The sequence below is a fragment of the Apium graveolens genome, chromosome 1, assembly GCF_009905375.1.
Source record: "Apium graveolens cultivar Ventura chromosome 1, ASM990537v1, whole genome shotgun sequence".
Lineage (NCBI taxonomy): Eukaryota > Viridiplantae > Streptophyta > Magnoliopsida > Apiales > Apiaceae > Apium > Apium graveolens.
The window spans coordinates 153525698-153541538 of NC_133647.1; the positions used below are offsets into that span (position 1 = coordinate 153525698).

Below are 15841 nucleotides of genomic sequence, written 5' to 3' on the forward strand. Positions count from 1 at the left end.
TTGTAACATAAAAATAAATTATATATTGTAAATATATATTATTGATATTCATGATTTTTTTAAAGAATTTGAAGGAAAAATTATAATTATATCGTTATTTAAACCGCTTTTAAATTTCTTTCATTTCTTCATATAATAATTTGATAACATTGTATATTATTCTCCTAAAATTAATTATTTTACAATTTGATAAAATTTTATAAATTTTAGGTGAACTGGATAATTCCTTTAAATTATTGAACAATATATATTTTCTTTAAATAGTCTAAAATACATTGAATCAAATGTTACAATATAATATATATATAACTTTTATTTGAACAATTCAAAATATTTGTACAATATTATCTCGATCAATGAATATTACATATTTAGAAGAATTATTTTTAAAAAGCTAATTTTTTAAAGTGAAAAATGAAAAATAAATCGATTTAATATATCATCGTAGTTTTAACAAATCTCGTAAGATCTTATATCAAATTTCAAATATTTTTAAAATCGGGACAAGTCCCAAAAACAATAATGCGCTACCAGTGAAGTTAGTAATTTTAATACAAATAATCAATTGACTTGATCGTATAAAGACCTCAAACACATTATTTTATATTAACATAAGATATTAAATTTTTTACATTATTTGTAAGATATTCTCGCGAGTTTTTAATTTAAATTTACTGAACGTAGAATGTGACGATATTTTTCGAGTATTTTTTGAATAATTGGCCAAGTTCTGATTTCAAATTTGAAATAAACTAAAATGAATTGACTCATTATAAATTGAACTTATTGTTGTGCATTGTGTATTGTAACACTTAAGTCTGTAAAAATTTAAATAGATTAGACTGAAATATTTTTCTATAAACAGTTCAAGCCTAAGAATAAACTCTAGAAGAAGATCATGAAGATCATGCCTCAGAGAAAGTGTGAAGAAGCTTGGAGTTGAATAAATGTGGTTTGGGAAATATATTCAAAGTCATGAAATCTACAAGTGACAGATTATGTGTTATAGAGAAGTCATTCGAGAACTCCAGAATGACTTATCGAGAAGTCAAGAAAAGCTACTAGAGAACTCAGAGATATCGACAAGCCAAATTGAAGACATGAAGAATGGAGATATCGACAAGTCATTTCTTCACTAGAGAACTCTAAGATATCGACAAGTCAAAATATCACTAGAAATCTCTGAGATATCGATAAGTCAAAATATCACTAGAGATCTCTGAGATATCGATAAGTCAATTTGTCACAAGAGAACTGTTATGTGGCATTTATATCCACTTAGAACGCTCAATAAAGGCTCGAATTGGTGTTTTGTACTCAAGTTATTTGTGTATTTGATGTGTTTTTGTAGTATTTTACATTTCAGGGCATAGTCAGGAAGAATGAATGGTTTTGCATCAAGTTTGTGCTAGAAAAGTGTCGGGATGAAGCCTTGGTTGATTGCACGAAGAAACCAGCAGTTGCAGGCATTTAAATAAGAAAAAATCCAGTTCTGGCAGAAGGTCAGCGCAGTCGCGCTCAGCTTCAGGGCGGCCGCGCCAGTTAAGCTGGAGGTCAGTGCGGCCGCGCCGTGTCGGGATTTTCAGAATCCTGATTTATTTAGAAGACTTATTCTTTGGACTCCTGGTCAGATGAGTTGCTATTTAAATACAATAAAAAGACGTTTTTCATAACGGAGACTAAGGAGAAGAGGACGAGAAGACCTAGGAGCACAAATACAATGAAAGAGAAGAAAATCTTGTTTTTACTTGTGATTCTTTGATTGAGTTGTAATCTTGGATGCTTATTTTCTTGTTTGTTGAACCTATAACTCTTGATTACATACTTTGATTATTTATTCAGTTTATAAAGACCTAGTTTATTATACCATGCTTTCATCGGAACCCACGGTGATGTGAATTCGGTTATGAACTAATTGTTATCGTGGGGTTCCAACGGATTTACTTATGGATTTCAATAGTTAATTTGTTTCGGTACCTTAGTGTGTGGTGAATGTATGATATCCTAGTATTGGTTGTGCTTATTCATCTTATGAGTGTCGCGAACTAATAAGATAGCGTGTTAATCTCTATTAAAGTGATAGTGAATATAGGGGTTTAGAACTTACCATGCTAGCATAGGTTCACGTCTTGTTATGCATGATTCGTAGGTAATTTTAATCATCTTACTTGCTCTATGTGATCACGATAGATAACTTGCACATTAAACCTTTATGTTGTCAAATTCTATAGACATATAGGGTCTCAACATAATTGGTGTCTATTCAGCTTCTATCTCTTTTGTGGATGTCTGATAGCAGGATATTCGTGCAATGAAAGTTGGTGTTTACTAGTTTCGTGTTGTCTGATTAGTTGTCATCATCATTGCATGCCAAGGTTAAGAACAATGACTTTGAAGAAGTATTTAATGAAGTTAGAATCTCATGTTTGTCTCATATAGTAAATCAAACTCTTTTATTCTCTTAGTTATTTGCATGTTAGTTAATATCTTAGTTATAAACAATCTCAACTTGTTATCATCTTAGCATTGAATAATAACCATACCATTATTGCATAAGTGCCTAAATTGAAGTTAATCTAAACCAGTCTCTGTGGGAACGAACTAGAAAGAATTCTATATTACTTACGAACGCGTATACTTGCGTGTAAATTTAGCGCGTGTTTTCGTCCTAACAAGTTTTTGGCGCCGCTGCCGGGGACTCGGTGTTAATTTTTAGTTTATGTTCTTGTCATCAGTAGTCGTTAAAGTTCACTGACTCGGATATTTTACTTACTTGTTTGCTTGTTGCTTTTTCAGGTACTCTAGAGAGCGTTTATGCTAACGCATTCTCGATCTCGAAAGAGAACACTGGATAAAGCGGAGGAAGTAGTTGAAGAAGTTTTTGTTGAGGAGAAAGTTGAAGAAGAAGTTGTTATCGCGATGGGAGAACCAACAGCGAATCCTAAGGCTTTGATGGATTACTCTCAACCGAAGATCGATGATATTCAGTCTAGCATTGTCAGACCAGCCATCGCGGCTAACACTTTTCAAATCAAGGCTAGCATGATTCAGATGATACAGAATTCAGTTCAGTTTGGTGGTTCTCCTATAGAAGATCCCAACATGCACATCAGAGATTTCATCGAGATCTGCAACATTTTCAAATTCAATGGAGTTTTTGAAGATGCTATAAAGCTCAGGTTTTTCCCGTTTTCTCTGAGGGATAAAGCTAAGAACTGGTTACATTCTCTACCAGCAGGTTCTATCACCAAATGGGAAGATCTTGCTCAAAAGTTTCTAATTAAATTCTTCCCTATGGTGAAGATAGCTGCAATCAGGAATGCTTTTACTCAATTTGCGCAACAATCTGAAGAATCGTTGTATGAGGCTTGGGATCGATACAGGGAGATGCTCAGGAAGTGCCCTCATCATGGGATGCCTGACTGGATGATTATTAACTGCTTTTTTAATGGTTTGGGTGCAAACTCTAGACCTATGCTTGATGCAGCATCATGTGGAGCCTTATGGGCTAAAAGCTATGATGAAGCTTATGAATTGATTGAACTAATGGCTGCTAATGAATACCAGAACCCTTCTCAGAGACTACCTCAAGGCAAGGTAGCAAGAATTTCGGAGGTAGATGTAGCTACTTTTATAGCTGCTCAGCTTAAGGCTTTGATGATGAAGGTGGATTTTTTGACTAATTATGGAGTTAATCAGATTACTAGTGTTTGTGAGCATTGTGTTGGTGCGCATGAGACGGAGAAGTGTATTATTTCTAGTGAAACAGCTCAGCTCGTGAGCAACTTTCAGAGGTCGCAGCAACCAGTTCCAGTCACCTATCATCCCAACAACCGCAATCATCCTAACTTAAGCTAGAGCAACACTCAGAATGCGGTGCAACAGCCTTATCAGCAGTATGCAGCAAAGCAATTCAACCCTCCTGGTTTTCAACAACTGCAATATGCACCAAGAAAATAACTCCAACTACAACAATCTAATGAAAAATATGAATTGGAGGAGTTGAGGCTCATGTGCAAGAGCCAAGCAGATCAAGACCTTGGAGAATCAAATTGGGCAAATTGCAATGTCTTGCTGAATCGACAACCTGGTACAGTTCCTAGTGATACAGAAGTTCCAGGAAAGAAGGAAGCAAAAGAGCAGGTTAAGGCAATTACATTGAGGTCTGGGAAGGTTGCAAGCCAAGAAAAAGCTCAAGTTCCAGAATCTGAAGATGTGGCTGAAGAAGATGTGCAGAAGGAAGCATAAGTGGAACCAAGGAAGAAAACTATGGAACACACTCCTCGTGAGGGTAATACAGGGGAGAAACAGGTCTATCCTCCACCTCCTTTTCCTAAGAGGTTGCAGAAGCAAAAGTTGGATAAGCAGTTTGCTAAGTTTCTGGAGGTGTTCAAGAAACTTCATATCAATATACCTTTCGATGAAGCTCTTGAACAGATTCCTAGCTATACGAAGTTTATGAAATGTATTCTCTCTCAGAAAGTGAAGCTCGATGACTTAGAGACCGTTGCTCTTACGGAGGAATGCACTGCTGTGCTGCAACGAAAGTTGCCTCCGAAGCTTAAAGATCCTGGGAGCTTCACTATACCTTGCAATATCGAAAACTTGTCGTTTGACAAGTGTTTATGTGTTTTGGGAGCTAGCATCAATCTGATGCCTTTGTTTGTCTTCAAGAAGTTGGATTTACCTGATCCAAAGCCTACTTATATGTCCTTACAGTTGGCCGATCGTTCTATTACATATCCACGAGGCATTGTGGAGGATGTCTTGGTCAAGGTGGACAAACTCATCTTTCCTTCTGACTTTGTAATTCTTGATTTCAAGGAGGATAAAAAGATTCCCATAATCTCGGGAAGACCATTCCTGGCTACTGGCCGAGCCTTGATTGATGTGTAGAAGGGTGAGCTTGCTATACGAGTACTGGATCAGGATGTGACTTTTAATGTTTTCAATGCCATGAAATTTCCTACTGATAATGAGGAATGCTTAAAAGTGGAATTGGTCGATTTTGTGGTTACTTCAGAACTTGATCAAATGCTAAGGTCTGATGCCTTAAAGAAAGCCTTGTTGGGAAATTCAGATTGTGAAGATGATGAAGTTGACGAGCAGTTACAGTATTTGAATGCTTCTCGTTGGAAGAGAAGGATAGATATACCTTTTGAATCTCTTGGAATGTCAGAACTAAAAAATGCTGAGGGGCATCTCAAGCCATCTATTGAGGAAGCTCCTACAATCGAGCTCAAACCGTTGCCTGAATATTTGAGGTATGCATTTTTAGGTGATGCAACTACTTTGCCTGTTATTATTGTCTCTGACCTTTCAGGTAGTGATGAGGAAAGGCTCTTAAGAATTCTGAGAGAGTTCAAATCGGCAATTGGATGGACTATAGCAGATATCAAGGGAATCAGCCCTTCTTATTGCATGCATAAAATTCTGCTAGAGGAAGGAAGTAAGCCAAATGTTGAGCAACAAAGAAGGGTAAATCCGATAATAAAAGAGGTTGTGAAGAAGGAAATTCTCAAGTGGCTGATTGCAGGGATCATCTATTCTATTTCTGACAGTTCTTGGGTGAGTCCAGTTCAGTGTATGCCGAAGAAATGAGGTATCACAATGAGAAGAATGAGCTCATTCCTACTCGAACAGTCACAGGGTGGAGAGTTTGCATGGATTACAGGAAGCTGAACAAGGCCACGAGGAAGGATCACTTCCCCCTTCCCTTTCATTGATCAGATGCTTGACAGGTTGGTTGGGCATGAATACTATTATCTTCTGGATGGCTATTCGGGTTATAGTCATATTGCATCACTCCAGAAGATCAGGAAAAGACTAGCTTCACATGTCCGTTTGGTACTTTGCCTTTAGAAGAGTATCTTTTGGGTTGTGTGGTGCACCTGCCATATTTCAAAGATGCATGATGGCTATCTTCTCTGACATGATTGGTCAGAATGTGGAGGTGTTCATGGATGATTTTTCTGTGTTCGGGGATTCTTTTGATGAGTGCTTACACAATCTTGGCGCAGTTCTTAAAAGGTGTGTTGAGACCAATCTGGTTCTTAACTGGGAGAAATGTCACTTTATGGTGCAACAAGACATTAGGTCTCAAGTAAAGGTCTTGTGGTAGACAAAGCCAAGGCGGGGGTCATTGAAAACCTTCATCCACCAATTTATGTTAAGGGGATTCGTAGTTTTCTTGATCAGCGGGTTTCTATAGGCGGTTCATCAAGGACTTCTCTAAACCGTTGTGCAATTTATTGGAGAAAGATGTCCCTTTCAAGTTTGATGATGAGTGTCTAGCTACTTTTGAGAGCTTAAAGAAGAGTTTGATTACGACATCTATCATAACTACACCTGATTGGAATGCGCCTTTTGAAATGATGTGCGATGCAAGTGACTATACAGTTGGAGCAATTCTTGAGCAAATGAAGAACAATATATTTCATGTGGTCTACTATGCTAGTAAGACCCTCAATGGTGCTCAACTGAACTATACTACTACTGAGAAGGAACTCTTAGACATTGTCTACGGTTTTGAGAAGATTGATTCTTATTTGCTTGGGACGAAAGTGACAGTTTTCACTGATCACACTGATATTCGCTATCTCGTCTCGAAGAAGGACTCGAAGCCTAGATTGATTCGGTGGGTTCTTTTACTTCAGGAGTTTGAGTTGGAGATCAAGGATAGGAAAGTTACCGAGAATCAAGTTGATGATCATCTTTCTCGTTTAGAAGATCCAAATGCGACTTCACAAGATAAGACATTGATAAATGAGTCTTTTCCTGATGAGCAATTGTTTGGGGTGCAAGAGGAAGAACCGTGGTTCGCAGACATTGTGAACTACCTTGTGAGCAATATTATGCCTCCAGACTTGTCTTCTGCTCAAAGGAAGAAGTTTCTTCACGAGGTGAAGTGGTACATGTGGGATGGGCCATTTTTGTTTCGGCAAGGAGCTGACCAAATCATCAGGAGATGTATTCCGTATAGCGAGACGGAGGGTATCTTGCGAGACTATCATTCGACTGTTTATGGAAGCCACTATGGTGGACAAAAGACAACAGCTCGTATCCTTCAAGCAGGATTCTTCTGGCCTACATTGTTTAAGAATGCGCATCGGTTCGTTTTGAAGTGTGATCACTGCCAGCGTGTTGGTAATATGTCCAAGAGGGATGAGATGCCTCTTAATATGCTAGTCGAGGTTGAGGTCTTCGATGTTTGGGGAATTGACTTCATGGGGCCATTTGTCTCATCTTGCAATAATCAATATATCTTATTGGCATCAAAATGGGTGGAAGTTAAAGCTTTGCCGACAAATGATGCGAAGGTAGTGCTTAATTTTCTTCACAAGTAGATATTCACAAGATTTGGGACTCCAAGAGTCATAATCAGTGACGAGGGATCGCATTTCTGCCATCACAAGTTCACTGTTATGATGCAAAGATATAATGTGAATCATCACATTGCTACAGCCTACCATCCTCCGACTATTGGTCAAGCTGAGGTATCTAACAAAGAGATCAAGCGTATTTCAGGAAAAGTTGTATGTCCATCGAGGAAGGATTGGTCTTTGAAGCTGGATGAAGCTGTTTGGGCGTATCGGACTGTATACAAGACTCCGCTAGGCATGTCTCCATTTAAATTGGTTTATGGTAAAGGATGTCATTTTCCTGTGGAGCTAGAGCACAAGGCATATTGAGCTTTGAAGAAATTGAACCTTGATATGGATGCAGCTGGTAAGAAGAGGATGCTTCAATTGAATGAACTTGATGAGTTTCGACTTCAAGCGTATGAGAACAACAAAATATATAAGGAGAAAGTCAAGAGGTGGCACGATAGGGATTTAGTGCTCAAATCATTTGTGTCGGGGCAACAAGTTCTTTTGTTCAACTCTCGTCTCCATCTTTTTCCTGGGAATTTGAAGTCGAGGTGGTCAAGGCCGTTTGTTATCAAAATTGTGTTTCCATATGGAGCGGTGGAAATTTTTGAGAATGATCCAGGCCAAGTTGTTAGGAATATGTGTATTAGTTTGATGATAAGTTCAACAAAACACTTAAGTAGAAATCTGGTGTTTGTAGCCTCAACGGATAAGACCAGTCTGACTATCCGTTGAAGGAGTAGCTTTACTTAGAAATAAGTTTAGTATTGTAGCACATTTCATTCTCTGTATTTAAGTTGTAATTCTTAAATGTTGTGGGAAATTATAAGTCATGTTGACTACTAGTGGATATGCAAATAGGAGGGCTAATTGTAAATATTTCATGCCTTGTAATTTTGTATAAGTGAAGTAGTATCAACTGATATTAAAGGCCTTCAACGGATGTTTCTAAAGCTTCAACGGATAATATCCATCAACAAATGAGTGCTTCAACGGATAAAGCTTCAACTGCTAATGCATCAACGGATAAAGCTTCAACGGATAACATCCATCAACGGATGAGTGCTTCAACGGATAAAGCTTCAACTGCTAATGAATCAACGGATAAAGCTTCAACGGATAAAGCCATCAACGGATGAAAGCTTCAACGGATGCTAAGTTCAATAGCAGTTGATAGTGACAATTCATAAGATGACAGAGGCACATGGGTTGACATAAACAAACTGGGATGTGGTAGCCTCTTGGAAGAATCAAGAAAAAGCAGCATTTCCATTCTGGTGCAAACAAGGAAGTATTCAAAGATTCACAGCTAAACCTAAATTGCATTGGATAGAGAAATGAAGAAGAAACATGTGAAGAATCTTTTAATTGTATTTTACAGTTTTGTCTTCACTTGTAAACTTGGTGATATATATACCAAGTAGCAGCTAGTAATTAAATGGTGAATTTTCCAGAGCTATTTAGAAAAATCCAGAGAGAAAATCATCTAGTTTGTACCAGGATGCAGCTGTGATCAATTCTTTGATTCACAGATTTTCTGAAATAACACATCTCTGGTGGAACAACATATCCACCAGAAAAGTTTTTAAGTTCTTTGTGTTCTTCACATTTGTGTTTGAATATATATCTGTCTGTACTAGCTTAAAGCAATTCACACACATTTGTTCATCAAAACACTTAGTTTTAGAATCTGCTCAAAACTGGAATTTTTTTTGAGATTTACATTCAACCCCCCTTCTGTAAATCTCATTATTAGTCCACTAGGAATAACAATTGGTATCAGAGCAAGCTCTTAACATACAAAGAGTTTAAAGATCTATTCTGCTAACATCATGAGTAAAGATGCATTTACATCTTCTCTCTCAAGCTGAAAGCTACATCAACTGCATTAAAAATGGTCCTCACATCCCTCACAAAATGGCCACAGCTGCTACTGCAATAGTTGCTGTTGGACAGTCTATTCCCAAGCCAAAAGCAGAATGGACTATTGAAGATATTGAAGAGGTTCACAAGGACAAGAAAGCCATGAACACTCTTTATAATGGCCTAGATCAAGATATGTTTGACAATGTCATTAACAGCCAAACTGCTAAGGAAATTTGGGATACTGTGCAACTTATCTGTGAAGGTACCGAGCAAGTTAGAGAAAACAAAATACAGCTTCTCATTCAATAGTATGAATATTTTCGTTTTGAAGAAGGAGAATCATTGAATGATATTTTCAACAGATTTCAGAAATTGTTGAATGGATTGAAGCTGTATGGCAGAGTGTACCAAGTCAAGGACTCCAATTTAAAATTTCTGAGGTCTCTACCAAAGGAATGGAAGCCTATGACCGTTTCTCTAAGAAATTCTCAAGATTATAAGGACTTCTCACTTGAAAGATTATATGGAATTTTGAAGACCTATGAACTTGAGATGGAGTAAGATGAGCTGTTGGAAAAGGGAAAAAGGAAAGGTGGATCAGTTGCACTTGTAGCTGACAATGAGAATATTGAAGCCAAGAATGAAGAAAAGACAATGCCAAGTCTCAAAATTGGCACAAGCAAATCAGAATCAAGCAAGGGAAAGGAGCAAGAAGCTGAGGTTGAAGACAATTCTAGTCAAGATGACTCTGATGATGTTGATGAACATCTGGCTTTTCTGTCCAGGAGGTTTGCAAAGATGAAATTCAAGAAAAATGCAAAATTCACTAAGTCAAACAAGAACATGGTGGACAAATCTAAGTTCAAATGTTATAACTGTGGCATAAGTGGACACTTTGCAAATGAGTGCAGAAAGCCATCCTCTGATAAGAAGAAATTCGAGCAAGTTGATTATAAAAAGAAATATTTCGATTTGCTCAAACAAAAGGAAAGAGCTTTTCTGACTCAAGATAATTGGGCAGCAGATGGAGCCAATGAAGATGATGATATGGAATATGTCAACCTAGCCCTGATGGCTAATTCTGATGAAAATGAAACTAGTTCATCAAGCAACCAGGTAATTCTTACATACCTCTCTCAGCTTTCTAATATTGAATGCAATGAAGCCATATATGATATGTCCAATGAATTATATCATTTGCGTGTTTCCCTTAAATCACTAGCTAAAGAAAACACAAGAATCAAAGAGAATAATATGTTTTTAAGTGATAGGAATGCTGTGTTAGAGGGTAAGGTAATTGAGCTTGAAAAGATTAAAATCAAATGCTTGACTGTTGAGAGTGAACTAGAAGAATCTGTTAAGAGAGTAGAAATTTTTTCTAATCAATTAGAATGTGAGCAAGAGGTAATCAAGGCCTGGAAAACATCTAGGGATGTTAGTGCTCAAATTGTCAAGGTTCAGGGAATTGAATCACTCTGTGAGAATGCCTGGAAGAAAAACAAAAAGGAAGTTGAATTAATTGATGGATTGTCAACGGATGTGGAATCAACGGATGATGAAAGTTATCCGTTGAAGGAAGAAAAAGAGCATCCGTTGAAGGCTCATCAATTAAAATAGGCAAGTGATTCTAAAAAGAAAAATCTCAATAAGAAGTTTGGTTCAACTTCCAAGAACTTTGTCAAAGAAGGAGCTAGCACATCCAAAGATGCCAGTAAGGTGAATATAGGACACATGACTTTAGATCAGTTGAAAAATAGGCTTAAGTTGGTTGAGGATAAAAAGGAAACTAAAAGAAAATCTAATAGAAATGGGAAGGTAGGGATTAACAAACACAACAATTACACACCTGATAAGTATGCTCCTAGAAAAAGCTGTGTGCATTGTAAAAGTATTAATCATCTATCTGATAACTGCAAATCTGTTAAGAATGCTCCCATGCCTTTAAATCCTTCCATGCCTAACATGTCTATGTCACCTCTGCATGCTATGCCTGTTATGTCTCATCAGAATCCTCATGCACATTTTGCAAACATGCCATATGTTAATAATCCTTATTTTACTGCATACAGTATGCCTCAAATGCCATACAACATGCCTATGTGGAATAATATGTTTGCACAATCTATGGCTTATCAAATTCAACCAAATGTGCTAAATGATTCTGTGACTAACCCTACACTTCAACCAACTACATCTGAGACCAAGGTAGACCCAAAGTTACCTAAGTCAAAGGATGCAGGAGGAATGAAGTCTAGGAAAAAGACTAACAAGGCTGGACCCAAGGAAACTTGGGTACCAAAATCAACTTGATTGATTTTTGTTGTGTGCAGGATAAAAGAAGGAATCTATGGTACTTGGACAGTGGTTGTTCAAGGCACATGACAGGAGATTTCACCCTGCTCACAGAGTTCAAGGAGAGAGATTGCCCTAGCATAACCTTTGGAGATGACAACAAAGGGTTCACTATGGGATATGGCTTGATTTCAAAGGAAAATGTCATCATTGATGAAGTTGCATTAGTTGATGGTCTCAAACACAATCTATTGAGCATCAGTCAACTATGTGACAGAGGAAATACTGTTTCCTTCAATTCTGAAGCCTGTGTTGTCACAAATAAGAAGGACAACAAAGTGGTTCTAACTGGAGTTAGAAAAGGAAATGTGTACTTGGTTGACTTCAACTCTACAGATGCAGAATCAATTACTTGTCTTTTCAGCAAAGCAAGTCCAGTTGAAAGTTGGCTATGGCACAAGAAGCTATCCCATTTGAATTTCAAGACAATGAATGATCTAGTCAAAAAGGACTTAGTTAGAGGAATGCCTCTAGTGGAATTCACAAGGGATGGAATGTGTGATGCTTGTCAGAAAGGAAAGCAGAAGAAAGTATCATTCAGTAAGAAGCTTGAATCAGCAATTGATGAACCATTACAACTGCTACACATGGATCTTTTTGGACCAGTCAATGTATTGTCAATTTCAAGGAAAAGATATTGCCTAGTGATTGTAGATGATTTCTCAAAGTTTTCATGGGCTTATTTTCTTGGATCAAAGGATGAAGCTAGTGAAATCATTATCAATCATATCAAGCAAGTCAACAATCATCCAGATTTCAAAGTAAGGAATATCAGGAGTGACAATGGAACTGAGTTCAAGAATTCAACCATGAAGTTGTTCTGTGAAGAAAATGGGATCATGCATGAGTTCTCAGCTCCAAGGACTCCATAACAGAATGGTGTGGTGGAAAGGAAGAACATATCACTAATTGAAGCTGCAAAATAATGCTTGAAGAGTCAAAACTCCCAACATACTTTTGGGCTGAGGCTGTTAACTGTGCATGTTACACTCAGAATATTTCTCTAATCAATCAGGCAAAAGGCATGACTCCCTATCAATTGTTCAAGAGAAGAAAACCAACTTTAAACTTTCTTCATGTCTTTGGTTGTAAATGCTACATTCTAAGGAATCAACCTGATCACAAAGGGAAGTTTGATGCAAAGGCTGATGAAGGAATATTTTTTGGTTATTCTGCTGGAAAATCATATAGGGTCTTCAATCTAAGAACCAACATTGTCATGGAATCTGTGCATGTTATGTTTGATGATAAAAAGATTGATGGACTAACAGATGAGGGACATCATGAAGGACTCAAATTTGACAACATTGAGATATATTGTGATGATAATGAAGATGAGAATGATGGAGAAGGCACCTCAAAAAGAATTCAAAATCTGCCTATGGATAATGCACATAATACTGCATCCGTTGAAACTCATAATTCAGCTTCCGTTGATAGAAGCAATGCAGCATCCGTTGAAAGACAAAGTGCATCATCCGTTGAAGTTCATAATGGAGCATCCGTTGATCACAGTCTGTCAACAGATAATCATTTCACTTCATCAGTTGATAGAACTCCCAATTCCTTTCAAAGGATCAGCAACTCAGGGGGAGTTTCAACCAATCAACATTCTATCTCACATCATGACAATACTGAGGCAACCTCATCTAGAGCTAATCTACCACCTCAAAGGAAATGGACCAAGAATCACCCTTTTGAACTGATCATTGGTGATGCTACATCTAAAGTGCAAACTAGAAGGGCTACTCAAGATGAATGTCTGTATAGTAGCTTTCTATTACAGGAGGAACCTAAGAGAGTGGAAGAAGCTCTTTTGGATCCAAATTGGATTTTAGCAATGCAAGAGGAGCTAAACCAATTTGAAAGGAACAAAGTATGGAAGCTGGTACCCAAGCCAAAGAACAAGAGTTCTATTGACACAAAATGGGTATTCAGAAACAAGATGGATGAAAATGGCATTGTCATAAGGAATAAAGCCAGATTGGTTGCTAAAGGCTATTCTCAACAAGAGGGAATAGATTTTGATGAGACATTTTCCCCAGTTGCCAGACTTGAAGCCATCAGAATCTTTCTAGCCTATGCAGCCCATGCCAATTTCAAGGTCTATCAAATGGATGTCAAGAGTGCATTTCTGAATGGAGAATTGGAGGAAGAAGTTTATGTAAGCCAACCTCCAGGATTTGAAGATCCAAATTTTCTAGACTATGTGTATTATCTGTTGAAAGCACTCTATGGACTAAAGCAAGCACCTAGAGCCTGGTATGAGACTTTGTCAAAATTTCTTCTAGATAATTACTTCACAAGAGGTAATGTTGACAAAACTCTTTTCTTTAGAAATGTTAATGGCTCTACAATACTTGTTCAAATTTATGTAGATGATATTATATTTGCTTCTACAGATGATAAGCTTTGTAAAAAGTTTGCTAAGTTAATGCAAAGTAAATATGAAATGAGCATGATGGGAGAACTAACTTATTTTCTTGGTTTACAAGTTAAAAAAGTTAGTGGTGGAATTTTCATTAGTCAAACTAAATATATTTATGATCTTTTAAAGAAGTTTGACTTAATGGATTGTTCATCTGCAAAAACTCCCATGACCACTGTCACCAAACTTGAATTGAACAAGGCTGAAAAGTCTGTGGATATTACAAGTTATAGAGGCATGGTTGGCTCACTTTTATATTTAACTGCTAGTAGACCTGATATAATATTTTCTACATATCTCTGTGCTAGATTTCAAGCTGACCCTAAAGAATCTCACTTAGTGGCTATTAAAAGGATTTTCAGATATCTCAAAGGGACTCCAAATCTAGGAATTTGGTACCCTAGAGAGTCTGGTTTTGATCTAATTGGCTACTCAGATGCAGATTATGCAGGTTGCAAAATAGACAGGAAAAGTACAACTGGCACCTGTCAATTTCTAGGGAATAAGCTTGTGTCATGGTTCAGCAAAAAGCAAAATTATGTTTCTACATCAACAGCTGAAGCTGAGTACATTGCTGCTAGTAGTTGCTGTGCACATATACTGTGGATGAGGAATCAACTATTTGACTATGGACTAACTGTTGATAAAATTCCTATATTCTGTGACAATACAAGTGCCATTGCCATTACTGAAAATCCAGTGCAACACTCAAGAACCAAGCACATTGACATCAAGTACCACTTCATAAGGGAACATGTGATGAAAGGTACAGTGGAACTTCATTTTGTTCCAAGTGAAAAGAAGATTGCAGACATATTTACCAAGCCACTTGATGAATCAACATTCAGAAGATTAGTAAGTGATCTAGGTATGCTTAATTATTCATAAATTCATGTCCTCATCATAATCTGTATTGAAGCCTGAAATGAATTTGTTGCAAGAACAAAGTTGGCTTTAAGTAAAGATTATTCTATCAATGGATATTCCCTATCCGTTGAAAGCCAAAATTGTTCTATCAACGGATGTTCATTATCCGTTGAAAGACAAATATATTTCTGGTAATTTTATTCTTCAACGGATAAAACTGTGTTAATCTTCAACGGATAACTATTTACCTTATCCGTTGAAGTGTCACATCAGTCACTTTAAGTGAGTCACAGCCGTTGATTCTTTTACTTAACCGTTGATACATATATACACAGTTGTATGTATTTGTATTAAAGATAGTTTTCAGAATTTCTACAGTTTTCTTTATTCTCAAACGACTGTAATTGACTTAAAAGTATTATTTAATCATTCTATTTACGTTTTAATTCGAGAAAGTATAAAAGCCCCCTTGAATTCTTATTTTCACTTTACGCTTTCTTGCAATTTTTATTCTCTTTCTCTCCCAAAACTCTCAATCTTTCTCTGCAACCTCTACTCACAACAATGACACCAGTAGTCAAGATTATGTCTCAGTCTGGATTTATTTATGAAAAGAACAATTTCGTAGCCTTGGTGGAAAATACTGAAGCCCACTCTGATTATCACAAGATGGTGGACTTCATCAAAAACTGCAAACTAAGCTATGCAATGCTGGAAGCCCCAACTATCTATTGTGAGGTAATTGAGGAGATTTGGACAACAACAGAGTTCAATTCCACAGATATGACCATTGCTTTCTCTCTCAAAGGTAAGGATTACTGTATTAACTGTAATGATATACAATCTTGCTTTAAGCTACCTGAGAATAATGCCATGACACCACACACTGATAATGATGTATCTGTTATGTTAGATTCATAGGCTATTTTATTGATTCTGCTAGTTTAGGGAGCATTAG

At 37.0% G+C, this 15841-nt stretch overlaps 1 non-coding gene across 1 annotated transcript; it reads right to left on the reverse strand.

The window, feature by feature from the left end:
• Positions 1–3309: 3309 nt before the first annotated feature.
• On the reverse strand, positions 3310–3416 carry LOC141682357 (small nucleolar RNA R71). Its single transcript, XR_012559764.1, has one exon. It is a non-coding gene; the product is annotated as a small nucleolar RNA R71 (small nucleolar RNA).
• Between the last annotated feature and the right edge of the window lie 12425 nt (positions 3417–15841).